Genomic DNA, 14,059 nt, shown 5'->3' on the forward strand with positions numbered 1-14,059 from the left:
ATCAGGGAGGCCAATCCTATCAGGCAATGTATTATTAGGGAAAAAATATTTAATAGTTATGGGCTGCAATTTCTGACTCTCTCTTATAATCATTTTGGCAGGGGGGTACTTTTTCCTTTCATTTTAAACACTAACTTTTACAAGGAAAATATGAATGCTGTTACAATGCAAGTTATCAGTTTGAATAGCAGGGTATAGAGTGCTTTCTCCTGGAGTGAACAAAGTCTACAGTCATGCTGGCCGTGCCTATGTAAGATGCTTACTGTGCACTAGCTCATTACTGCTGCATTGTAGTAACGAGCCACCGCGCAGTCAACGTCACCTGGAAGCCATGTGGGGATGCGACTGCACAATAACCAGCATTACTGCGCAATCATTTACTACTTGGTTATGCACGTACTAAATGACTGCTCAGTAACAACTGTGTAGTCAGCATCTCATATACACACGGCTGCTGGGGTCAGATACCTAACTAATACAAAGGCCAACTAGGTAATTTTATTCATTCAGTCTGTAATAGAAAAAGGGGCACTACCAGCTGGAAATTTGTAGAAAATGGACATTTTCAAACTTGGTTTCTAACAGTAGTAGAAAACAAAACAAGACTCGTACTCATAGATTCATAGATGTTAGGGTCGGAAGGGACCTCAATAGATCATCGAGTCCGACCCCCTGCATAAGCAGGAAAGAGTGCTGGGTCTAGATGACCCCAGCTAGATACTCATCTAACCTCCTCTTGAAGACCCCCAGGGTAGGGGAGAGCACCACCTCCCTTGGGAGCCCGTTCCACACCTTGGCCACTCGAACTGTGAAGAAGTTCTTCCTAATGTCCAGTCTAAATCTGCTCTCTGCTAGCTTGTGGCCATTGTTTCTTGTAACCCCCGGGGGCGCCTTGGTGAATAAATACTCACCAATTCCCTTCTGTGCCCCCGTGATGAACTTACAGGCAGCCACAAGGTCGCCTCTCAACCTTCTCTTGCGGAGGCTGAAGAGGTCCAAGTTCTCTAGTCTCTCCTCGTAGGGCTTGGTCTGCAGGCCCTTAACCATACGAGTGGCCCTTCTCTGGACCCTCTCCAGGTTATCTGCATCCCTCTTGAAGTGCGGTGCCCAGAATTGCATGCAGTACTCCAACTGCGGTCTGACCAGCACCCGATAGAGGGGAAGTATCACCTCCTTGGACCTATTCGTCATGCATCTGCTGATGCACGATAAAGTGCCATTGGCTTTTCTGATGGCTTCGTCACACTGCCGGCTCATGTTCATCTTGGAGTCCGCTAGGAATCCAACATCCCTTTCCACCTCTGTGCCACCCAGCAGGTCATTCCCTAGGCTGTAGGTGTGCTGGACATTTTTCCTCCCTAGGTGCAGCACTTTGCATTTCTCCTTGTTGAACTGCATCCTGTTGTTTTCTGCCCACTTGTCCAACCTGTCCAGGTCTGCCTGCAGCTGTTCCCTGCCCTCCGGCGTGTCCACTTCTCCCCATAGCTTTGTGTCATCTGCAAACTTGGACAGAGTACATTTCACTCCCTCATCCAAGTCACTGATGAAGACATTGAAGAGTATCGGTCCAAGGACCGAGCCCTGCGGGACCCCACTGCCCACACCCTTCCAGGTCGAAGCCGGCCTATCCACCATGACTCTCTGGGTGCGACCCTCCAGCCAATTCACCACTCACCGGACCGTGTAGTCATCCAAGTCACAGCCTCTTAACTTGTTCACCAGTATGGGGTGGGATACCGTATCAAAGGCCTTCCTGAAGTCTAAGTATATGACATCCACCCCTCCTCCTGTGTCCAGGCGTTTCGTAACCTGGTCATAAAAAGAGACTAGATTGGTCAGGCACGATCTGCCTGCCACGAACCCGTGCTGGTTTCCCCTCAGCATAATTTGTCCTGCCGGGCTCTCGCATATGTGAGCCTTGATGATTTTTTCAAAGACTTTGCCAAGGATGGAGGTGAGACTGACTGGCCTAAGTTACTCCTTACTTTTATATTTTTTAAAGGGGAGAGTCTCTTCTGTTCGGTACTAGCAGGGGGTCATTTCTGGAACAGAGAAACAATCTACAATATTTGCCTACGCAGGAAGATGTGAAGGTGACTCTCTAAATGAAGAAAGAAAATTGAAGATATAATTTTTATTTTGAACTCCCAGCTTTGGTACTTTTCCGCAACTGCATTGTAGTGTATCTTTCAGGCAGTGATGATTCATTGGGGAAGATTTAGCACATTGGGAGAAACCAGATTCATAAATGTGGACAGGACCTCTGCTATTAAAGGGGTTAAATGTCTCTATGACTATCTTACAACACTTGTATGAAAGCTTGCTTTGGAAGATCATTAAGGGACGATGGTAAATCTGGGAAGACCTATTCTCATGGTCCCAGAGAATACCAGTCACCCCATATCTCATCAGCTTTAAAGCTCTGGACTTGGTTCATACTGCAGTCATTTTCTCTCTTGTTCTTAAAGCCTGTTCAATTCCTTCTCGGTCTGCAGTGCAGAACACAGCTGCTATTGCCGACTCTGACAGGTTAGTTCTGCCATGTAGTCAAAGAGCCCTGGGGATAAAGATATTCTCCTCGAATTGCTTGTACAGTATACTCATTCAAATTCAGCCCATGACCTTTTTATTTTTGATGTAGACATTACATTTAAGGCTTTATTTGGTGGAAATGTTCAATGTCCTTGCACGCCAGGACCTGCCCCACTGCAAGTCAGAGATAGTTTCCACTCCTATATGAGATATTCAGCAACAGCCTGTTCTCCCGCTAAAGACGGTTCGTGTGTTTGACACCATAACTCACCTCTGAAGAGAGAAAAAGACAGAGCTGGGTGCGCTCAGCCTGCCGAATTTTGAATCCCTTCAAAACATCAGGAGTTTAAAAGTCTGACTTGAATGTTGTTAGATCCTCAGTGTTGTCAATTGTTTCTTTGCAAAAGGGAAATGGTATTGTGATGAAGGGCAGTAGGGAGAGAGAGAAGGAGAAGAGACGAGATACATTTCTGCTGAAATGGACTTCAGGGCCAGTGGACAGTAAGCTGAATATGAGCCAGTGTGCTCTTGTTGCCAAGAAGGATAATGGGCTACATTGGTAGGTGTGTTGCCAGCAGAGGGCAGTGATTCTTCCCCTTTATTCTGCACTGGGGAGGCCACATCTGGAGTGCTGTGTCCAGTTGTGGGTCCCCCATGACAGAAAGGATGTGGACACATTGGAGAGAGTCCAGTGGAGGGCAACAAAAATGGTTGGGGGCTGTGGGACATGACTTGTGAGGAGAGGCTGAGGGAAATGGGCTGATTTAGTCTGGAGAAGAGAAGACTGAGGGTTGATTGAATAGCAGCCTTCACCTCCTTGCAGGGGGGATGCAAAAAGGATGGAGCTGGACCTTTCTTGGTGGTGGCAGATGGCAGAACAAGGAGCAATGGGCTCAAGTTGAAGCAAGGAAGGTTGAGGTTAGATATTAGGAAAAAATAAAAACCAAACAACACACAACCTCTCTCATTAGGAGGTTAGTAAAAAACACTGGAACAGGCTAACTAGAGAGGTGATGGAGACCTTAAGACCCAGGTAGACAAAGCCTTGGTTGGGATGATGTAGTTGGGGCTGGTCCTGTTTTGAGCAGGGGGTTGGGCTAGATGGGACCTCCTAACCTGCCTTCCAGCCTCATTTTCTATGATTTATGTATAGAAAATTTCAGACCAAACTAAACAAGAAAGAATACAAGTGGGATCTCCATGGGCTCAATGGATGCTGAAGTGTACATTTTGGGCTTTTTGCCTGCTGGAAATAGGAAATTCCCACCTCTGTGGATGCTCAAAAAGAAAGAGAAGTGGGGCTATGGAACTGCAAGCAGAGCCAACATTCAAAGTAGTTTTTTTTTGAATCCCAATAACATCATTTAAGTAGTAAGTAGGAAGAGGTATTTAGTCCCCTGCACCAATATTCAATGAATACTATCTCTCAGTTTTCAATGAGGATGATGTTGTTGAACATAGGGGTAAAGGCAGGATGGCAAATAAGACTGAGGATACAGGATAAGAATTAATACAGCTGAAGTAGAAGCAAAACTCCCAAGCCCCTAAATTACAGACTGGATAATCTGCATCCCAAAACTGAGAAAGAATGGGCACCTGAAATCATAGGCATGGCTGCAATTACATTTAATCAATCTATCAAATCAAGGGTGACATATTTGGACATTTAAGACCAACAGGGGAAAAAAAAATTATGACCCAGGCAACCACAGGCCTGAATTCAATAGGCTTTAGAAAGAATAATCAAATGATAGAGCAGTAGCTGGGACATGGGAATTGGGCTAAATTGCTGCATTGGCTTACCAAGGGCAGAACATGTGCAACATAGATGCATGCTAACTGGAAAAGATGTGGAGAAGGGCTTCCAGGATGATCAGGGAAGGGGAGAGTCTCCCTTGCAAATAGAAGCTAAAAGAACTTGGCTTTTTTAGCCTAGCAAAAAAATGCAGCTTTGAGGACCATTGACAAGAACAATGTAGTGGTCAACACCAAAGAGCTATTGACGCTCAAATGCAATATTAGGACAAGAACAAATGGGTACAAATGGATCATGAATGCTTTTCTGCCAGAACATGAGAGGCTACTAACCACCACACCAGGGAGCAAGGAGTAGGAAGAGCAAAGTCCTTCTTGGTATTACCCTGGAGCTGGTTCAGTGGACAACAGCTTTTATACGAGGTGGTTGATTGCAATATGAAGTGACTAGTACCTTCTAACCCATTTCTCTAGTTTTCTGGTAGAGGGTTGCAGCTCTGAGCTCAGCTCAGCTCCCAGACTGGTTAAGGCAGCACATGTGCTGAGGCTTTGCCTGGACACTGTGGAAGGCACTTTGTGCTGGATCTGGGCTAAGCTCATGCCTCCCACTGCTGCTTCTTGCCATCACTCCTAGCATTGCCGCGGACCCACTGCATAGTCATGGGGCTGCTGCTTTCTTTGCTTCCTCGTGTATAAACACCTGAGTTGCGATTAGTGTTATGCCTCAGGGGAGTATACTGGGACTCAAATAGGCACCAGGCAAAAAGTGAACAGGGTTAAAGGACTAGTAAAGATCCCTTTATTCCCATGGGCTTTCAGTTAAAGTCCAGGTAGGGGAGCCTGGCAGAGTATGGCCTCTTCTTCTCCAGCATGGGGTTCTCCTCTAGTGAGTGGCAATGCAGCAGGCAGCATCAGTAGGAGAAGAGGTAAAATTCATAGACAATGAGAGGTAGGAAGGGATCTCAGGAGGTCACCTAGTCCAACCCCCTGCTCAAGGCTGGGATGATGTGTTTGGGGATGGCTTTGCCTAGCCAGGTCTTAAAAACCTCCAAGGATGGAGAGCCCACCACCAGTGCTTTACTACCCTCCTAGTGAGACATTTCTTTCTCATATCTAACCTAAACTTCTGTTGCTGCAATTTGAGACCATTGATCCGTGTTTTCTAGTTGCTCTGCCACCACTGAGAACAGATGAAATGGGACCTTGGGTATGCCCCTTCAGAAACTGGCTGGAGCAAATGCTGCAGGAAGAAGCAGTTTGCAAGACAAGTAGAGCTAGGGCAGGCAACTCCATCCCCAGAGTAAAGAAGATGAGGCATATCATGGTCCCTGGTGGGGTTTTTTGGCAGTCCTGTTTTCTGTATTTTGTTCAGTCTAGCCATATTCTATATAGGCAGGTTGGCATTTATTATACATACGTGGGCATTTATAAACTATGGCCAGTGACAGCCTGAGATCAAATGAAAGCGGACACCACGTGCAAGTGATTGGAAATGGGTTTTCTGCCATAGATTAGGATAAGTAGCGAGAGCCACACACACACCTCCACACACACACCTCTATTCTCTCTCCTGCCCACGAAGAATAACGAATGCACTTCTCCAAATCATCCATTGAAATTCTGGCCCAGCTCTAGTCCCTTCCTTGCAAGCAACCCATTCATCAGCTCTCTCACGCTGGTTCAATTAAATTCTATAGCACTCGGAGGCAATGTAGCATCGGCTCTGGTGAAGAATTTCAATTCAGTAAACAGGCCCGTAAATATGCTGCTGTGGATAAATTGGCCATCAGTGTGATAGGGAGAAGTAAAGTAAAATGTGTGATTACAGCTAGTTTTTATATGCTAGGAAGCTGCTGAGCCATTACTAAGAGCAAGAACAATGTCTTTGCACCCTGTGCTTATCGGGTGGTTTTGTACCTATTTTATATTAGCTATTTTCAGGCAAATTTCTCTGTCTGACTGATACTTCTCACTTGGAAAGCTACTTTTAAAATAATCTTGACCTAGGTTTTTCTTAAGAACAAAAAGCACATTCACAGTAAGAGCATGTTTGCATGGTCATGCCATTCCCGTGCCTCCTCTCAAACTTGCTGGAACCTACCGCTCATCTGAGAGAGACAAATTTAATCCACAATTGAGGGCTGATGGACAAGTACTTGGGTTTCAGGCTTGTATGGATTTCAGCTGAGCGTTCAGATAAAATGTGCTTTTGCCTTCTCGCACTTGAACTTGTTAGCTGTTAAAATTAAATAAAAGCACATTCACTCTATATAAAATCGGGGATGTATTTGGTAGCCGTGTTGGTTTGAGACAAAAAGAAATGCAAAAAACACTAGATTTCTTGGTTCAGAGATGGTACCTTTTATTAGACCAACTAAGAAATCACAAAAAAAAAAGTTATCTATTTCTGCAAGCTTTCAGGCACACACAACCCTTCCTCAGGCTCAGGGAAAATTAAATGTACATTGTTTAACTTACAATTAACAATGTAAATTTAACATTGTAATGTTAAATTACAATGTTAAATTACATTTAACATTGTAATGTTAACTTACAATTAACAATGTAAACAATTACAATTGTTTAATTTACATTGTTAATAAAATTAACAACGTAAGAAGTCCTCCTGGGTAGGAAATAAAACTTCATTTTTGCACAGAGGAAGCTGAAGGTGGAAGTCTGATCCTCTGGATCCATGCACGTGTCTTTGTGAGCTGCTCTTTGACGTGCAGATCAGGTCTCATGTCTGAACCACAGGTTCTAGAGTTTTGCATTTCTCATGGTCTCGGACCAACACAGCTACCAAACACATCCCTGAAACATGGAAGATGCCAAATTTTAGCCAGTTTTGGATTTAAACTTCATTGCTGAACAACAGGAAAGATTTCTACACCTCCCTGCCTTCTGACCCCTCCAAGGAAGGACTCCTGCCTGAGCTGCACATCAAAGAGCAACTCATAAAGACACTCTCATGGACCCAGAGGAACAGACTTCCATCTTCGGCTTCCTTGGCGCAAAAAATGAAGATGATTTTGTACCCAGGGAGACTTTACACCGTCATTAACTTTCCTGAGCCTGAGAAAGGGTGTGCGCACCCAAAAGCTTGCAGAAATAGATACTTTTTTTGTGATTTGTTAGCTGGTCTAATAAAAGGTCTCATCTCTGAACCAGGAGTGCTAGAGCTTTGTATTTTATTGTATATAGTAACTTCACAAAGGTTTCAGTTATCTCTTGCAATTGTTTTTTCCATGGCCCAGAAGACTAAGGCCTTATTCATCACAAAATTCACTTCCTTCAAGGCTGGTATCAGAGTCTCAGCAAATGAAGAAGAGAGTCCCTTTATTCTGACTCATCAGCCAAATTAAATCAAACTAAGCACCAGAAGCTGCTACCTCCTTTCAGATGCCCTTTGGGGTGGTGATAGGAGTCCAGTCTAGCATCTTTTGCCCAAGACATTGTCACAGAGACAATGGGCCACAGAGGACCCAGAGTCACTAAATGTTCAGGTCTAGAGCCACAGAAGGATGTGGACCCCACATGCAGTCTCATTCTCCTAGAAGTCCTGTCCGGCTGCCCATAAAGCCAATAGGCATCTTCTTCTGGCCTGTAAAGTTCCCCAGGCACCTAAAAGATCCAATTAAAACGAAGGACCTCAGTTTTGCAATCTCGTTGGGATCCATAAAGTAGGCATTTCTTCACCCATCTCAGCACCCGTCAGCCCCAGCTCACTTCAAGGCCCACATGCAACTCTGCATACCTGCTCCAAGTCACCTCCCTACCACCAACCACTAGCACAATAGCACAACCTCTCCACTCCTAACTTAACCCCTGGTTTTGGGAAGCTTGAGCTTTGCTGCTCTCTGCTTTCTGGAACAAGGCAAAATACCCCCAGGCAACTTGAACTGTTGGCGAACAAAGAATATTGCCATTCAATGTATTGAGGTGGTGTTGTTGCCATGATGGTTTTGGAGATCTGTGAAAGGCAAGACTTCTTGCGTGCAATACCTTTTATTGGACCAACTGTGTGGTTGGGATAGACATAGGCATGCTTTTGGGTGTCACAGTGTGCTTCCTCAGTGCAAAACTACTAAAACCCTGGGTACATTACACAGTGTTTCCCCATGCATTGTACTATTTACCCAGCTCTAGGGCAGCAGATTCCTTAGACACCAGGAAATTTGTCTGGAGCTCCTGCACGTTATAGCTCAAGCTCTCCGTGTTCTTGCAAAGTTTTATCCTACACATGTGAACACCCCAGATCTACCAGGGAGCCTGGCATGCTTCTTCCATGATTGTCTTTAAACAGTGGCAAGAAGTCAAGATAATGCCTTAAAACAGTGGATTTCCACCTATTTTCATTTGTGGACCCCTACACATTTTAGACTGGAGGTTCAGATCCCTTTGAATGGTAAGTGTGGGTATTCACATACTTTTGATTGAACATAGACAGATTTTGCAGACCCTTTAGACAGTCTGTGGACTCTCAAGGGTCTGTGGACCACAGATTGAAAACCACTGCCCTAAAACCATGAATGCTATTTTCCCAGTACAGCAAGGGCCTCTGAAAAGCACGGATAGTTGTATGACAGCTTGAAAGGAAAGTTCATATAATTCTTCTTTGGCATAAGCTTGCCAGAGGCATCTGTTTGCTTAGCAACAGGCAGGAATATATTTCCACTGGATCAAGGAAGGCACAATCTGAGCCACTTGTCTGGAGCAAAAATCAAACGAAAGCTTTTTTTGTAGCTTTGCAAAACATACAAATCACTCCCCTTGTACCTGGTAATTTTTCTTATATCCTATTTTTATTTACATACAGAGTTTCACACCAACTTTTTTTCCCACATGCTATTTATCTCTCTACGGTGCCTACATCTCTCCCAGTGATGGAAGAATGGGAACTGTGATACCCCAAAGCTTGTCTAAACCATGCTATTGGTCCAAAAAAATGATACCACCTACAAAATATCTTGCTTCTTGCATAGGTAAAAAAGAGCGATTTATAAGGCTCACCCACTGTTCATTGCCAAGGTCCAACCAGAGACTGGGACTATTAGGACATGTTGCAGCTGACAGATTTACAAGGAGCTTGTAGCAGGTTCCAAGATTTACTTAGCTCAAACACACAGTTTTTCAGGTTTACTTACCATCTTTTCCCCCCTAAGGAAAACTCCTTTTCTGCAGGATCAACATAAACATCTGAGTCCATAGACCCAATGCTTATACCACACAGGGTCTTTTCCCAGGTCTGAAGAGACTCCTCAGACGTGGTTCTGCCACCACTTGCCTGCTCTCTCCCTTGTTCCTCTAGTTCCTTTGGCCATGGGAAGTTTCACTCACAGTCTCTCTGCTGCACTCATGGTCCTACGGGAAAGAGGGTCTCCTTACAGCTCTCAGCTTAGTCTGTCCTCCCTAGCTTTTTCCCTAGTTGGGATCTTTTAACCTCCTACAGCCAGCTAATTATCCTCTGCAGCTGGCCCAGTCCTCCTACCAAGCTTGCAATCAGTCACTTACCAGCTGGGTGCATCCTTTAAAGGCATGCAGGCGGCTAGAAGCCCTCTGCAAACCCGCAGCCTGGTTTACTGTTACAGAGCTGTTTTAGGTAAAATGTGCCTTAATAAAGCACTAGTAACAGGCCACATGGGCAAGATGACTTGGAAGTGGTCCATGCCTTGGACTGTTGGTTTTGATCTAGCCACTCTTTTTGTAAGGGTTAAACTGGGTACGATCAGAAACTCATTGGTGGGACTAGTAACTCCCAATCTCCTCCATTCAGTTCCAATTAATCTTTGGTCTCACACATTTGAAAGTCTGGGGGAATTGTTTTTGGAAGGGGATGGGAGTGGGGGATTGAATTACTGAGTCTCCTGTTTGGTTGGTAGTGGATTATACTGTTCCAGTACCACATATTGATTATGCTCAGCTATTAATTTTGTCTCTTCTCCAAATTAAGCCAAAAGAACATGTGGTTATCACATGCATAAAGAAGTAAAATGAGCACATTAAGCTCTTTCTAGCATGTTTTGCCCAACATGCCAACATGATGTTTTATTGCAGGAAGCAGAGGTAGACTATAGCATGCAACTCCAGGACTTCCAGTGTTTCAAATGTTGACATGTTCTTTTTTGGAAGAAGTTCCTCTGCAAATGAGCAGTTCAGGAGTTACTATTTCAGCACGGATGAGCATCAAGAAAGCTCAGCTCTAGATTGGGAGGGTAGGCCAGAGCACCTGATGGTGAAGAGGTGGTTTGCAAAGAGGTGCCTCTCCCACGGCCTTTTAGTTCTAGCAAATAAAATATACCTGTTATCTGGTACCAGGTCCTATGGGCAGGATTAGCTGTGGACTTGCTGCTTATTTTTTCAGTGCGCTTTGTATTGAAGTTCAAAACACTCCAGGCTGCTACTTTCTCTGTCTCTTTGACAGCAACACAATATTCAATTAAAGCAACTCAAGACTGTCGTCTCCTGATGATAAAAAGAAAATAAATAAAAAAATGACTCGGCTCTCAGAGTAAGAGTTCTTTGCATTGTTAGCCTTTTCAGCCTTCCTTTCAGTGTTTTTCATAAGAATGAGGCACTTTACTTTCCCATTTTTTTTTATATCCTGTTTCAGGAACTTGAAGCCAAACAAAACTCACCCTTTCAGTGAAGCAGTAGGTTGCTGGTCATTTCCAGTCCTTCAAGCCTCTCCCCTATCTCTAACAATTCATGTGTTATGCTGAGAGGTACAAAGAAGGATTTGGAGAAAAAAAGAAAATGGAAGTGCAGTGGGAGCCCACAGGATACTTTATCCGAATGATATGCTCCTGTTGAGATCATAGATCCCACAAAGTACTCCACACCAGCAGGGATATGTCCTCTGACTGCTGGGATGTTGGCTGTTGGGGAGCATGTGGCTACCTGTATCTTCTCATGTTTATATATGGTTTTATGTCATGCCTTTTGGTTCTAGGCAAATGAGTATGCAAATGAGAGAGCCCATATCATCTCTTTCTGAAAGTGCAAGCTGTCTCCCTTTAGCATATAGGGGACAAATGGCAAAGCTAAGCTGCACACTGCAACACTATACAACTCTTTAGGGCAGTGTGTCCATCCAGTGTGCAGGAATATCCCAGTAAAAGGTGCACTGTGAAAAAGTGGTGGGTGTATAGAATGGGCCTGTGGGGCCTTGAGAACAACTGGGTGGCTTGTCTATCAGGGGTGAAAGTTGTGTGTTGTATGCCATGTGTACACCAGCCTTTAAGGAGTATTGTGGTGATCCTACATTCACAAATCATCCTAAGAACCAGGGTGCAGGGAACTAGCTAATATATGATGTAGCTTTTGCAGAGATGCTTTACATTCCTTCCCAAACCACCCGAACTGCAGTTTATAAAGGCACATGATGAAGGCAAGGAAAACCTATTTCCAGAAAACTGAATCCAATCTGTTTAGTGCCTTTGCCTCTTAGTGGGCACATCTACATGTGCAAATACTGCTGGATGGGTTTACTCCACAGTAATTTACTGTAGGGTAAACCCACCCTGGGCAGGCATCTACACGTGCAGGCATTTGGAAGCAGATTTGTTGCTCCTGGCAGTAGTCTGCTCCTGCCCTCTCCAGCCCTGCACCTCCCCCAAGGCTAGAGGCCATCTTTAAAAGCCAGCTCTGTGCACTGCTCCCTGGCCATCTGCATCCTTGGCCCAGAGCAGGATAAGAGTTTTGGCCTGTCCTTGAATGTCACCAAGATGAAGGTTCTCCACCAACCCTGGCCAGGCCAGCTGAACATCCTTCACGCTATCTACGTAGATGGGGAGGCTCTGGAGTACGTGGAACTCTTTCCTTATATTGGCAGCCACCTCTCTCATTTGGCTACCATTGATGAAGAAGTCCAGCACTGGGTCAATTGTGCCAATGCTGCCTTCTTCAAGCTGCAACAATGTGTCTTTGAAAATAGAGACCTTTGGAAGTCAGTGAAGGTCCTGGCTTATAAGGCTGTCTTGCTGACCACCTACCTCTGCTGCAGTGAAGCCTGGACCATCTACTGATGTCACATTAAGACCCTTGAGAGCTTTCACCAATGATGCTTGCACTGAATCCTGGGGATCAAATGGGAAGACTGCTATACTAGTGTGAGCATCCTCCATGAAGCTGCGTTCACCAGCATCAAAGCCTTGCTCTTGAGAAATCAACTCCAATGAATGGGCCACTGCATCCAGATGTCTGAGAACCACCTCCCTCACCAGATTCTCTTCTCCCAGCTCTCTGTTGACCAATGCTCAAAGGGAGGCCAAAGGAAATGATACAAAGATTCACTCAAGGTTGCCCTCAAGCATGGAGACATTGACACCGATGGCTGGAAGGAGCAAGCTGCTGACCTTTTGGCATGGTGCCAGCTGGTCCATCAAGGCACATGCCACTTTGAGGCCCAACAACTTGATACTGAGTTGAAACAGCAGTGGTGGAAGAATGAGAAGGAGACCAACCTGGGGTTGCAAATCCCACTTCCCCCACTTAACAACATGCCCCCATTGCCGAAGAATGTGTGCATCCAGAATCAGGCTCCTCAGTCACCTGAGGACCAATCAAGTCTACTAGACAACATCCTCAACTTGGAGGGACTTCTGTCACTAATGACCATCTGCATCCCTGGCCCAAAGCAGACTGCAGTGTGCTGGAACAGCACTCTGTGACTCTGTTGCCAGACCCTGTGCCCATTGTGTAATGCCAGCAAGAGCCCAGGCCATGAGGATGCACAGCTTCTGGCAGTGTCCTTGGGTGTGGGGTGCCATGTGCCTGACAGACCAGGCAAAGGCCCCCTCTGGGGAGGAGATGGAGCTGCTGAGGGCCATTAGTGCCATGGCCAGGCTGGCCTCCTGGATGAGGCTACATACATGATGCTGGGAGAGCAGGAGCTGGTCTGAGCTGCTGGAGATGCTTGATGAGGCCAGGGATGGGGACCACAGCAGGACAGACTCCTGGTGCCCTGAGGGGCCCTCCCCCACTGATGCCTTGTCATGGCTGCCAGGCTGCACTAGAAGATCAGGGGAGCCACACATGCTGGAGAACAAGGTATGGCTCTGGCCAGGATCCTGGAGCATGAGGATTTTGTTCAACTCATGTATAAAGGGTATGGACTTCCAGGCAGCCCCCAACCAGCAAGGTCTTGACCTTTATGCGGCATTGGGACACTGACCAGTCATGCCCACCCTTCTGCAAGCAGTTTGACAGACCATCATAGACATGGGCATTGGGGCACCTGCTGCAGGCAAACTGGCTGAGGACCTTGGCCTCACCACATAGTGCCACAAGGTCTCAGTATCATCCTGGGACTAGTGGCAGTATCATCCTGGGACTAGTTTCAGCCCTGGAAGGTGGCATGTGGCATTGGGGACAATGCCAGCATGGCTCCCCTGACAGCCTGTTAGACCTCCACACAAGAGTCTGAGTGCTGCTGCCCCTGGGCAGGTGCCTGCAGTGCCCAATGCAGGGGCATGGCATGAGACAGGCAGGCAGGTAGTGGGGCTGTGCTGGGGGACAACACCAGGATCCAGGCAGGCTGCTGCAGCTGGCTGGGAGCCACTGGTGTGGGACCTGGCTACAGACTGACTGCAGGTGGCCCAGGGTGCTGCCAGGCCTAGCCATGTGCCTATAGTACCCAGTGCCATGAGACAGTATGGGACAGGTAGGCAGGTGGCAGGGCTGTGCCAGGGGGCAACACCAGGATTGGGCAGACTGATACAGCTGTCTGGGGGCCACTGGTGCATGACCTGGTGGCCAGAGGGTGGCTGCA

Source organism: Alligator mississippiensis, chromosome 2, assembly GCF_030867095.1.
Source record: "Alligator mississippiensis isolate rAllMis1 chromosome 2, rAllMis1, whole genome shotgun sequence".
In the NCBI taxonomy this organism is placed as follows: Eukaryota; Metazoa; Chordata; order Crocodylia; family Alligatoridae; genus Alligator; species Alligator mississippiensis.